Source organism: Peromyscus californicus, unplaced genomic scaffold, assembly GCF_007827085.1.
Source record: "Peromyscus californicus insignis strain IS unplaced genomic scaffold, ASM782708v3 Scaffold_10__1_contigs__length_136768540, whole genome shotgun sequence".
Classification (NCBI taxonomy): Eukaryota; Metazoa; Chordata; class Mammalia; order Rodentia; family Cricetidae; genus Peromyscus; species Peromyscus californicus.
In genome coordinates this window covers 86249883-86263848 of record NW_026294391.1, presented here as the reverse complement: position 1 = coordinate 86263848, position 13966 = coordinate 86249883, and positions in this window count along the sequence as shown.

The window sequence follows — 13966 nt, the reverse complement described above, 5'->3', positions numbered from 1 at the left end:
ACTTATTTCAGTTATATACATCGGTAAGGTCTTATTTCGGCCAAGAAATAGTTCATTAAATTGTGTTTTGATGTGAGAAAATATAGTACTTTTCACAATTTCTATAAATTTGGAATAAAATTTAATATTATCCTCCAAAATGTGTTATCAAACCAGGGTGAGGGGTTTTTGGGCAGCTGGCCCAGTGGATAAAGTGCTTGCTGTAGCTCCATACATATACAGGAGAATACACTTGTACAGACATGTGTACAACACACACACACACACACACACACACACACACACACACACACACACACACAGAAACTGGGCAGAGGCTGGGAGCATAGTTGAATAGTAGAGAATATACCTAGCATCTGTGAAGGGTTATAGATATATAGCACTAAAGCAAAACAATGCAACACATGAAACCTAGACATTATGGCAGGATAGTTCTGCATTGAAATGCTTTTAAAAACTGCTCCTGAATGGTTCCAGCCATGCTCACACACAGCCAAGGCAGGATAAAAGACCTTTTCTAGAAGCAGTAACTGAAGGTATCAGAAGACAGGCAGGGCATCCATGCAGAGAAAGGAGAAGCTGCTAACCCCGGATAACTGCTGCCATGGCAACAGTCACCAGGCCCCTGTCTTTCTCTGGTGGAATCTGAGGGAGTCCAGGGAGAATTCTGGTCCACAGTTTCCTGCCCCAGTGGCAGGAACAGAGCCTGCCCTCCCTCTAATTAGCCTGCTTTCACACAGCAGGACCTGTCTGCCTGGGTTCCTTCAGCCCAGGGTGCTCTGTTGCTGCCTTCCCTGCCTTCTTTCCTAAGAGCACATTATGGTGGCAGTTCTCGATGTCAGGCCAGCATCTGCTCACTGCAGCAGGCCCTGCCCAGCTTTTGGCTCTCCTGTCTCCTTCTGTACGGTAAATGGCCAGCCAAAGAAACACTGTCTGACCCTGAAACCAGAGCCAAAGAAATGCACATTGGCCCTGAAACTACAGCCAGTGAAAGAAACACACCCTGACCCTGAAACCACAGCCAAAAGGTTAAAAAGGGCCAATGAAAGAAAGACACTTTGGCCCTGAAACCAGAGGCAAAGAAACACACTCTGTCCCAACCAACTTAGCACAAAAACCAAGCAGTTCCTGAGCAGGAAAACCAAGCAATACCTGACACAAAACCAACCAATTCCTGAGCATGAAATCCAGCCAATCTCTGAGCTTGTCCAAACTAAGGGATTGAAACCTGGACAATTCCCACCCTGGAAATCTTCACCCTGGAAAACTCTGCCCCTAAGAAGCCCTGTACCTGTTCAGTTGGGAGCTGACCTTTTCAACCCTGGCAGGGGCCTCCACTCTCCTGGATTCTTCCCTCCCAATAAATCTCTTGAATGATGTTTGGGTGAGACCTTCTTTCGCTGGAGCAGAGCAGAGAAGCAATAACTTTCTGCAGGAGCCAGTGGAGCAGAGCTGAGCAGAGTGGAGCAGAACTGTGATACTTTAGCTGGGAAAAACCTTCCCCTAGCAGAGCAGAGTTGTTACACTCCTAGGACCCGAGCAGAACTGTAACAACTTTGTTGGAGAAACCGTCCCATGCCAGAGCAGAGCTGTTACACTGGGGAAACCTTTCCCTGGAGCAATGCTGTAAGCTGCTAAATTTATAGTGACTTTGTGTTGTTCCCGGACTCCCGACTGCCAGTTTGTGGTATTCCTGGGCTCTTGACTGCCAGTATCCTTTTCCATCTGAGCTCCTATGATTACACCTTCTATCTCAGTGTTCCTGACGCCCTGACCCGGAGTTTAGGGAATGTCCAAATGGAAATGCAACGACATGAGCCATTCCTTTTCTGCTTCTGGTCTCATCTTAACCAGGACCTATACATACATACATGCATATATACATACATACACACAGAGACACACACGGACATACAGTGACACACCTGGACATACATGTAAGTACCCTGCATGTTTGCAGAGAAACAAAGAAAGGGCTGTCAAGAAAGGGGGTGCAACTTGAGCTTTTGAAAACATATGGGGACAGAGATGGTGGTCTACATGTGGGCCGAAGAAAGCCAGTAGCTGGCTTGGGCCTGGGCAGAATTCATGGTATTTTTCATTAATTGGAGGTTCTGGAGACATATACCCAAACCTTCTCTTTGCTTCTGTTTATGTTCTCTAGAAGCCAGGTCAGCCTGTAGGAAAAGTAGTTCGAGACTGCCGTTACTTCACATTCCACCACACTAGACCAGGATTCTCTTAGGAATACAATTTGGCCTACTGGGGACATTCCCCAGACCGAAGCAACTGGAGCCCTTCCTGGAATCCACATAAGTCGGGAACACAGCCCTTTACTTAGGCTGTCCTACCTTTCTGGACAGTAGCACATTCAACAGCTTGTCTTCAACTTGGGGATTCTTAACTCCCCCCCCCCCAAACTATCTCCAGCCATTATCGGAGATGACATGAGAAGGATTGGGCACATAATTTGTGTCAATTTAAAATGACAAAGGAAGGTCCTTTGTTTAAAAAACGACAAAAAAAGAGAGAGCCATTAAATGTACCATGACATAAAGTTTTCTCTGTGTCATCTCTCTTTTGACATGACCTTTTCTTTCTCTTTAAAATAGACTTGTTGTTTCTGAGAATTGCTACAGATATACAGGAAAATTGAACAGAGAGTACAGAGACTTCCTACCTATTTCACACCATGTTCCTCTCATTAGTGAGAAGTGACTCTTTTAACTAATGTATTGACATGCCCTTTGTTTTCTGAATACTCTTTTTCTGTTGTAAGACCCTTCCTATAATGACGTGTTACTTTTAGTTGTGTCACTTCAGGTCTCTCTTTGCCGTTGATGACCTTCCAAATGGTACTGGTCTGATGGTTTGTAGACTGTTCCAGTACAGAAACTCTTCTCTTTTTCCCATGGAGAAATAGGTTACAGAGATAAAGTGTTGTTTCAACACAACATAGCAAGGCTATATGTTATTAGTATGATTTATAAATCTTTTTGAGGCAGGGTTTTAATGTGTATCTCTGGTTGGCCTGGAACTTACTATATAGACTGTCTCTGGTCCCAAGAAAATTCTACTTCCCCAAATTCTGGTGGTTAGACAAAAGCCATCTTTCTTCAAGAACCTGGGAAGCTGGTTCCCTTCTACTAAAAGAAGCCATTTCCTTTAGCACTGGCAGAGGGGACAAATGGCTGTCTGTGGTGCTAATTAGCATACCACAGCTCACTCTGGCCTTCAGGCTCCCTCAGTATCACAAGTATCTGTCACACATTTCAGAGTGCATGCTGGCATCCTAACCTTCTTCAGCTCTTCTTGCCTCCTCCTCTACCCTAAACTTCTCCACCTCATATTCTTTCCTCCATGCAGCTACTAATTCTCCATATAACCCTGCTACTTTGGCTAAGCCTACCTTTTTTTTTTTTTTTTTGGCTCACTCTGTCCTAGTTTTCCTCACGGGTCTCCCTCGCTCCCCTCAACATACTTCCCCATCTCTCATCTCTTTGCTCTGCAATTGTTTCTCTCATGGTCAGGTCCAGTCTGCTGGTCATGTTCAGTCTACTACTTTCTCTCTCTGCTCTGGACTCTTCCAGATGCCTCTGGCTATTCTCACTCTCATATCTACAATCAAAATCTTCCCCTTAACCATACCATAGAGCAATCATATCATCAGTTTATACATAGACCAGGCTTGCCTTGAACTCCCACAGATCCATTTGCCTCTTCCTTCCAAGTGCAGAGATTAAAGGTGTCATGTTTTACTATGTCTGTCAATTTATGACTACTGACATTGATTTTGACATGTGTTTTTACAAATGTCATTCAACCTAAAGAAAAGTAAAATGTTAAAGCATTGCTATGAATTTCACAGTTAATCCTTATGTTGTACAATAATAGTTTAAAATACCAATATAAGTAAGGGGAATCACCAGAATAACGTAACTAATATTTTGAAGTTTGTACAATCAATTATGTTATATTTCTTTTTGCTATATAAATACTTGTACATTCTACAAACACTCCATTCACATTCTATATATTCCTCTTTTGTCTATCTCATAAGTAATGACTTGTAGCTAGAGTTTTCCTGCCTGGCCCACAGTCAGAATAAATCTCTCTCATCTGCCAGTCCCACAGCCGCTCAGACCCGACCAAGTAAACACAGAGACTTATATTGTTTACAAACTGTATGGCCGTGGCAGGCTTCTTGCTAACTGTTCTTACAGCTTAAATTAATCCATTTCCATTAATCTATACCTTGCCCTATGGCTCGTGGCTTACCGGCATCTTCACATGCTGTTTCTCATCGTGGCGGCTGGCAGTGTCTCTCTGACTCAGCCTTCCACTTCCCAGCTTTATTCTCCTCCTTGTCCTGCCCACACTTCCTGCCTAGCCAATGGCCAATCAGTGTTTTATTTATTGACCAATCAGCAACACATTTTCCATACAGAACATCCCACAGCGATGACTGAAGGGAAGTAGTTGACAAATGTAAAGAAGTAGACAGGATATAATTAAGTCTTAGATTCATTTGTTTTTATTTTTTAAAGATTTGAAATTATGCCAGGTGGTAGTGGTGCACGCCTTTAATCCCAGCACTCGGGAGGCAGAGCCAGGTGGATCTCTGTGAGTTCGAGGCCGGCCTGGGCTACCAAGTGAGTTCCAGGAAAGGCGCAAAGCTACACAGAGAAACCCTGTCTTGAAAAACCAAAAAAAAAAAAAAAAAAAAAAGATTTGAAATTATTTTTTAAGTTGCACATATGAGTGTGTGCATGTTTGTACATGCATGCCTCTGTGTGTGTGTGTGTGTGTGTGTGTGTGTGTGTGTGTGTGTGTGTATGTGTATGTGTACTGTGCACACAGGTGTCTGAGATGGCCAGAAGGCATCATAACAACTGAAGTTGGAGTTATAGGCAGTTGTGAGCCCACCCAACATCAGTGTTGGAACCAGTTCAGGTTCTCTGAAAAAGCATATGTGTTCTTAACTGCTAAGCCATCTCTCCAGACTTGGTCATTGTTTTTAGAATGTAATTCTGTGTTGGATGAAAGTTATGAATGGAGCTGAAAGTATGGCTTCTCTTGATGATCAGAATCCAATCCTGACCCCATGTATTTGTGTAAGTTACTTGCTTATGTTTTCCTTGAATCTTGCAGAGCTTTCATAAATGACAGGACTATTCCTGATGTCTCAATACATTCAAAAGAGATAACTGGAATGGCAGAAACAATACTTGCAGTTCTATACAAAGTTTAATATAAATTTGATGAATTAGACATATATACACCTGAGGGGATCATCATTGAAATTAAACTAAATATACAGATCAACTGAGAAGAAAGACATTTTAATACTATTGAATCTTCTGATTCATGAAAATATCATACCAATCCATTTATTTAGGTGTTTCATAACTAATCTTGATATATTATAGTTTTTCAGTGCAAATCTTCATGTATTTCATAAGATCTAACCCTAATTGTTATATATTCTTATGCAATTGCAAATGGCATTTATTTTTTTCAACTTTGAGCTGTTTATTTCTAGTATAAAATATGCACTTTATTTTTGTGACCCTTTATCTTGAGATCATGATTAAACATAGAGGCCAGGCAGTGGTGGCACACACCTCTAATCCTAGCACTCAGGAGGCAGTGATCTATCTGGATCTCTGTGAGTTCAAAGCCACCCTGGATTACATGAGATTGACTCAGTCTAGGAGAGAAAACAGAGCCAGGCATTGGTGGCACACACCTTTAATCCCAGTACTGGGAAGCACACACGCCTTTAATGGCTGGGCAGAGAAAGGTATATAAGGTGTGAGAAGACAGGAACTAGAAGCCTTTTCAGCCGAGGAGCTCATTTGGCTAGAGGCCTATTGGCTGAGGTTTTTCAGGCTGAGGAGTTGGTGAGGTAAGAAGTGGTGGCTGTGACTTGTTCCTTTGTCTCTCTGATCTTTCAGCATTTACCCCAATATCTGGATCAGAAAGACCTATTAGAAATTCATGTTACAACTGGCATCCAACTTGCGGGGCATGAATTCATGAAAAAAGCCACTTGCCTGTGGCTCAGGCCTGAGCTACACATGATCGAAATCTCTACCCCAACTGGGCCAGGAGTCCCTACCCTGCTGGCTAAGTTTTTGTTGCAGGCTCTCTGCAGTAAACTCCATAGGTTTTTGGGCTTCAAAAACCACAGGAGATAGTCACTTTTGCATACTTCCCCCATGCAGATGGCTGGATCTTTTGGTTCTTTCCTCCCCTGGTGGGTTTTGGCTTTCTCTGGGCCCCTTCCTTGGGCTGCTGCCACACTCTCATCTGAATTGTTACTGTCAGCAGATTTGGTGCGTCAATGGGGATTTCTTAAAGGGAGGAATTAGTTAAAGGAAAGTTTTTTCCCCCACATTAAAAAATGGGAAACATTTTTACAATGGAGGGAAATTAGTCTTTGACTATACATTAAACAGTCTGAAAATGGAATAATTAAATGAGAGGATAATTAATGTTGATGGGATAGGTGTAATGTCAATTATAAGTATTATTTGTTTTATCATTAAAAAAGTTGATCAATATGAGTGCCAAGATAAAACTTTTAGAAAAATTTATTAAAACAGATCATAGAGAAATTCAGATCCAGACAGAAGAATTTAAAGGAGAACCAATCTCAGCATTGCATTATAAGGTAACAGAGAAAAAGCCTAAGGCTTTCAAAAAGCCAACCTTAATCTATCCAGTAACCTTAAAGGAACTACCCAGTGATAGATATTCTCAAGGCTGTGTAAGAGATGACTGGACTCCTGTGCAAATGTTAGATTTGAGGAGATTCAAAGAAGCAATAGTCTCACATGCCATCCACTCATCTTTCGCGAAGCAGATGTTAAATTTGTGGTTAACTTGTAATAGAATTATCCCTCAAGATGGAAGAGATTTGGTTACAGCCATTTTAGAGATGGTTGGTCCCCAATTACAATGGAGGAGCTGGTGGAAGGATGAGGACCATTGAACAACGAAATAGGGCTAGAGGTATGGAACTTTCCCAAGATCAACTTCTTGGAGAAAGTGATTATGCTGATAAACAAAGACAATCTTTATATGATGACTATACCCTAACTTTACGCTGCATGGCAGCCTTGAATGTTTGGGACAGAACTGAAGAAGTAGGAAAGAAAATGGAGTCATTTACAAAAGTTATACAGGGCCCAAAAGAAACCTTCACTGATTTCTTACAAAGATTGACTTCAGCAGTAAATAGAATGATACCAAATTCAGAAGCTAGACAGATAATAATTGAATCTCTGGCTTTTGAAAATGCTAATGCACAATGCAAAAAGATAATTAGGCCATTAAAGGCAAAATCAGCATCCTTGGAGGAATAGATCTGAGATACAATTAATATTGAATCTCATGATCATGATGATACTTGGATAGGAGAGGTGATTTCCAGAGGTTTGAAGAAAAATCAAAACATCAAATGTTTCAATCAAGTAAACAAGGTCACCTAAAAAGGGACTCTAAACATGGTATTCCCTGAAACAATGTTTTTGCTAGGAATAATCCCAAGAATGCCACTCCCTTCTGGATTATGCAAAAAGTATGCCAAAGGCAGACATCGGACTAACGAATGTAGATCAACAAGGGACAGATAAGGTAACCCCTTGCGTTTGCCATTGGGAAACTCCCTGAGGGACCTCTCGCAGACCCCCATGTCAAATTCTGTTCAGTCTTTTCCTTTCATCCTGGAGGAAACTCCTTCCTAGAGCAATTAAAGAACCTAATGCCTATTGTAAGAAACCATACTGCTCTGGATGATAGAATTACTTTAGAATATAAAACAAAAATATAAGGAGAAATCATAAATCAAAATTGATAAAGATTAGATTTGGAAACTCCCCAAAGTTAGGGTTGGGGAAAGGTTTTGTTTTTGACATTTCAGGTCAGGGTAATAAAAACAACCATTTTGAATAATTTAAACACCTTTGGACAAATAAGCATCCAATGAAGAAGAGAGAACTACCCTGAAAAAATTACCAAGGCAAGGAGACCTAATGCAGTCTCTGAAGTCTCCAAAACAATGATGAAACCCCACAATGATGATTCCATCAGGACAATGATAACATCATTAAGGTGACAAACATCACCCAAAGCCATACTACAAACTGCTCAGGACAATATTGAGATAGCTAGCTGAGATGATCCAGCCTCACAGACTACTCTAGCCAGGACTTGAGACAAGTCCTGCACGTTCCCATTATGCAGAGACTGGACAAATGATACAGCTAACTCTCCCAGGACTTGACAATTAACCCCCAATTTTTCTTTTCAGGATCCCCTAAAGATGCCTTTGCCCCTAGACAGAAGTAAGTAATTTTAAGACCACGGCATCCATATTCCCAAGAGGTAGGGTGGGTGGTTTTTGGTCTTTCAATGGGTTATGAACAATTTTCATTGTTTAGGGTGTTTAATTACAAGTTGTTATTGGTAATGATCAGGAAAAAGCTAAACAAAGAAGATTAGATTCAGGGTTCTTGTTTAAAAAAAAAAGAAAAAAAGAGGATATAGACAAGAGGAAGATTATTGAATCTACTCTGAAAAGAAAAAAGGGAGAATATGGATAAGACAAAAGGTAGATTGTTGACTCTACCCTGAAAAAAATACAGATATGATAGGATAAAAGGGTAGATTATTGAATCTTCTCTGAAAAGAAAAAAACAGGAATACAGATATAAGATAAAAAGGTAGATTATTGAATCTGCCTTTAAAAAGCAACTACTAGTTTTAAATATTTTACATTGGATTGGATTTTTGTATATTGCATATAAATTTTGTATATTGATACAAATTTGAGATTTTTGTTAGAACATACTGTACATATATTTCTACTCTTGTTCAAGGTATTGTACCTATACAGCTCTTTAACAATGTAATTCAATTTTCTAGTCCTCAAAAGTTATTACCAACTAATCAGGATATAAGGAAATGAAAATTAGTTGTTAGTCATTGCAATTGAACTTGTCAGGTTAGGTATGTTTTCAAACAGATATATTTTAGATACACAGGTCATCTTCAAACACTTCAGAAATCTACAGAATATGGCATTTAAGATATTTTAGTAACATAGATTCTTATTTTTTTTATGACAATTAGAAATGTCTGCTCCTGGCAGCACCAATCTACTTTAGAGAAGATGATGGGCATTGAAGAAATTCCATATTGAGTTTACTTTCTTTGAGGCAAAAGTTAGCCACGGGGCAAGAAAATGCCCTTGCCTCAACTGCTGACACCATACTGTCCAAAATGGACAAGCAGGACAAAAGAAAGGACTGCCAAACTTTGCCAAGACAAAGTAGGAAGGCCCTTCAGAATATCCTGCTTCACAGATAAGTCTGTCAGATATGCTAGGCCTACTGTAGGCCAAAGATGGATGCCCCAACGTTGCAGAAAAACCTTGGGTGACTGTCCAGGAAGCCTGCTGTTTCTGTCACTTCTCACAATTTTTTGGCAGTCACTTGCTTGTACTTCCTGCTTACTTAGGTAATATTATTTCCTTCTTGGGTCTCTGAGGGAGTTGAAGACTAGACAGTTGTTATAGTTTTACTTGTTAACAAATTCAGAAAAGAAACTCACTAAAGAGGTGTAAAGCGTATAAATTTGAAAGACATCAAAAGATAGTATTCACCTGGTAATACAAGTGAGGATAGAAAGTGAATTAGGTACAACATTTTAAACTCATCAAAATATGATAGATAATAGAGCATTTTCTCTGAATTTGTCAAATGTTTATGGATTTGGCATTGTTAATGTAATTCTTGACTGTATATATTGTATATATTTATTATACTTATTGTATATAGTTTTTCTTATATTAGTTATAACCTTCTTTTATTATTTTAGGCACAAAGGGTGAATGTGGTGATATGTTGTGGACCCTAATAAAATTTGCCTGAAGATCAGAGGACAGAGCCAGTCACTAGACTAAACACAGAGACCAGGCAGTGGTGGCACACACCTTTAATCCTAACACTCAGGAGGCAGAGATCTGTCTGGATCTCTGTGAGTTCAAAACCACCCTGAACTACATGAGATTGACTCAGTCTAGGAGAGAAACCAAGCCAGACAGTGGTGGCGCACACCTTTAATCCCATTACTGGGAAGCACACAGGCCTTTAATCCCAGGAAGTGATGGCTGGGTATATAAGATGTGAGGAGACACGAACTAAAGGCTTTTCAGCAGAGCGTCCCTTTCAGCTAGAGGCTTTTTCATCTGGAGCCTTTTGGGTGAGGACTCAGAGGATTTCAGGTTAGAGAATTTGTGGAATTTGTGAGGTGAGAGGTGGCAGTGGCTTGTTCCCTTTGTCTCTCTGATCTTTCAGCATTTACCCCAATGTCTGGATCGGGTTTTTATTAAAAGACCATTTAGAAATTGAGCAACATCATGCCAAGTTCATTTAGTAGTTTTAAAATCTTTTTTTGATTCTTGGACTGTTCTATGTATATATTCATGATTTTCTGCAAATATATATGATTTTACTTCTTTTCCCTATCTACATACATACCTGTTTTCCTTTGTCTAATTTCTTTCTTTTTCTTTTTTCTTTCTTTTCTTTTTCTTTTTTTCTTTTTTGTTGTTTTGTTTGTTTGTTTGTTTTTAGAGACAGGGTTTCTCTGTGAAGTTTTGGTGCCTGTCCTGGATCTCGCTCTGCAGACCAGGCTGGCCTTGAACTCACAGAGTTCCACCTGGCTCTGCCTCCTGAGTGCTGGAATTAAAGGCGTGTGCCACCACCGCCCGGCACCTTTGTCTAATTTCTAACTAGGATTCCCAGTACATTGTTGAACAACAGTGGTAAGAGCAATATTCTTGAATGATGCCTGACCATAAGTGGAAAGCATCAGTTTTACTATTAAATACCACAACAGCTGTAATTTTCACAGATGTGCTATTTGGAGTTAATAAATTCCCTTTCTAGTCATAGTTTCCTGATATATGTTTTAAAGCCTTTCCTGGTGGGGATCAAAGTCAGGTCCTCATGTAAACAATTAATTTACCATTTAACCATAATGCAGGCATCTTGAGACATTTGAACACAAAATGAGTGCTGAATTTTATAAAATGCATCTATTATCACTGAGAAGGTTACATTTTCTTTTTTCTTCTGTTAATGTTTAGTTATATTGACTTTTAAATATTAAACTCTTTTTTACAGTATTACAATAAAATTCGGCTGGTTAGGATAAATTGATGTATTTTTAATATATTGTTGGATCTAATTCCCTAAATTTTTATTAAGACTTTTGCATATGAACCAATTATTGTTGTAATCCCAGTACTAAGTCAAGAGGATGGTAAATTTGCAGCTAGCCTGGGCTGCATAGTAAGACATTATTTCAAACCAAAGCAAACAAACAAATCCAACAACACCAACAACAAAAAGAATTATTCTATCTTTATTCATGAGGTTGGTGCTTCTCTTGTAGAACTTTTATATTTGTATCAAGGCAATTCTTACTTTATTATAAATGAAGACAGCTTCTCCCTCTACTTTCTAAAATAATTGTTTAAAAGGATTAATGTGGCTACACATCCATATTTTAGTCAACAGCATCCTTACTTTTAAAAATATCTTTAGTAAGGTACTATTAATGTAACACATAGTTCATTCACTGAAGATATATAGTTCATTTTTGTATATTCACAGATATCTGTAATCATCACCAATGTCAATTTTAAATAATTTCCATCAACTCAGGAAGTCGCATACCTTTTAGCCATGGCTTTACATCCACTATATTCTCCAACCATAGCCAACTACTAATCTACTTTGTAACTTGATGGAATTGCCTATTGTTTCCATTACATATGAATAGAATCGTATGATTTATGGTATTTTGTGAGTGGCTTCTTTCACTTAGCACAACATTTGCAAGGTGCATTTGTGTTGTAGCATGGAAAATTCTTCATCTTTATGGCAGGTAATATTCCATCATCTGGATACATCACATTTTGGTTGTCTATTCATCAGTTAACACGTGGGTTGTTTTCAGGCATCAGTTGTTATGAATATCGGTGTTCTAAACTTTCATGTAAAGTTTTTAGGTGAATACAATTTATTTCAAATGCATACAAATATAAAACTAGAAGTAGAATTGCTGGACTATTTGATAAGTCTGTATTTAACATTTGGTGAAATTACCATTTTGCATTCTCACCAGCAGTATGAATGTTTCCATTTCTCTTAATCCTCATCAACACTTATTATTTGGACTGATCATTGCAAATATGTGGAAATATTTGATTTTTGTATATTGATATTGTACACTTCCAACTCACTGAGCATATTTGGTAGTTTTTAATATTTTTTGTAGTAGATTCCTTATAATTTTCTTTATAAAAGCATGCCATCTGTGAGTAGAGAATACTTTGTCTGAATGCTTGTGTCTCATCAAAATTCATATATTGGAACTTACCAATATACTTAATAAAATTTAAAGCAATGTTTTGGAGGCTGATTAGGTTGTGAGAACAGAACATTATTTATTATTAATAGTATTAATTATTTTAGTTCTAGGAATAGAATCTGGAAGCCTTGCACATGCTAAGCACATGTACTGGCAGCCCCTAAGGAAGAGTAATATGAAGGAATAATCATGCTATAAAGGTCTGAAGGGTCTTGTTTGTCCCTCCTACTATGAGAGGGTGTAGCTAGAAGGCATTACAAAGCACAGATTGAATTGTCACCAGATACTGAATCTTCCAGAACTTTCACCTTTCTTTCCCCAGCCTCAAGAACTGTAAGAAAACAAGTTGTTTATAAGGTACCCACTCTATAGTATTTTAATATAGCAGTCTGAACAAACATGGGCTTGGTTTTACTATGTTTTTCCCCCCGAAATAGGTGCTTTGTATTTCCTTTCCATGGGTAACACTGGAATTGATCAAAGGGGACTATCTCCCACTGGGGCACTGGGGCAGGAGTTGGGCTTTTCGAAATGCTGTCAAAGCATTGCTAATGTTAATGCCAGGCTTTTGCTGTGACTGCCCCTTTTCAAGTTTATCTTTCCTTGAAATGAGCTAAAATGTTGGGTCCTAGGATGGTTTGACTCCCTAATTGCAACTGTGAGACCCTCCCATGGTACGTGACTACTTTGAGTGGAGGAATGTTAGCTTACAATCCCCCTCTTTAGCAGCTGGCTGGACTGCCCTCTTAGAAGCTTAGCTGCTTTGAATGCTTCACAGATATTTTAAGAAAGCTATACTGTAACCGCAGCTGCTTGCTCAACTCAAGTTCCAGAAGGCATTAATCTGGCCAACTCTTTCAAATAGCTAGCAAAACTCTTTCAAATAGCTAGCACAACTCTTTCAAATAGCTAGTACAAGATTTTTTTTGCCATCATAAATCACAGTGAACTCTCACAGCCTTTTTGACTTGGGTCAGATGAGGAACACCTCACCTAACACCCCAGCCGAATGCCTGTAACTGTTGTAAACGGTCTCTGTATGAGGGAGTGTATAAGCTATAAGCAGTGTAAGCAGTCCTTTATTTTCATGAAAGGCTGTGCCATGATCAGTGCAAGCATCCTTGCTGCACCCCTGGCCCCACCACTTCTGACTGGATAAGCCGATTGTTGGCTCACTTTGTAAGCTCTCTAGGAGACAACCACCCAAGTTGCAGCATTATGCTCAATAAAAGGCTTCTCTCGGCAGTCTTTTGATCCTTGTTAGTACACCAGGCAGGGCTGGTAGTCTGAAGAGCACAATATGGAAGTGGCAGTGGAGCAGCAGTAGCTGTGAAAGTAGCGGTGGAAGAGCAGCAGATGAAGAGTTCCACTGAGTGGTCAGAAGTGGGGACAGAGGTGGCCGAGGTGAGAAAGGCTGTGAAGAACTGAAGAGAAGATGTCATAGGCTTCTATTTCTGGCAGAGTTCTAGAGTGCTACCAAGTCTTAAAAACCAAGGATCCCGAAACCCTAGGTCTAAGT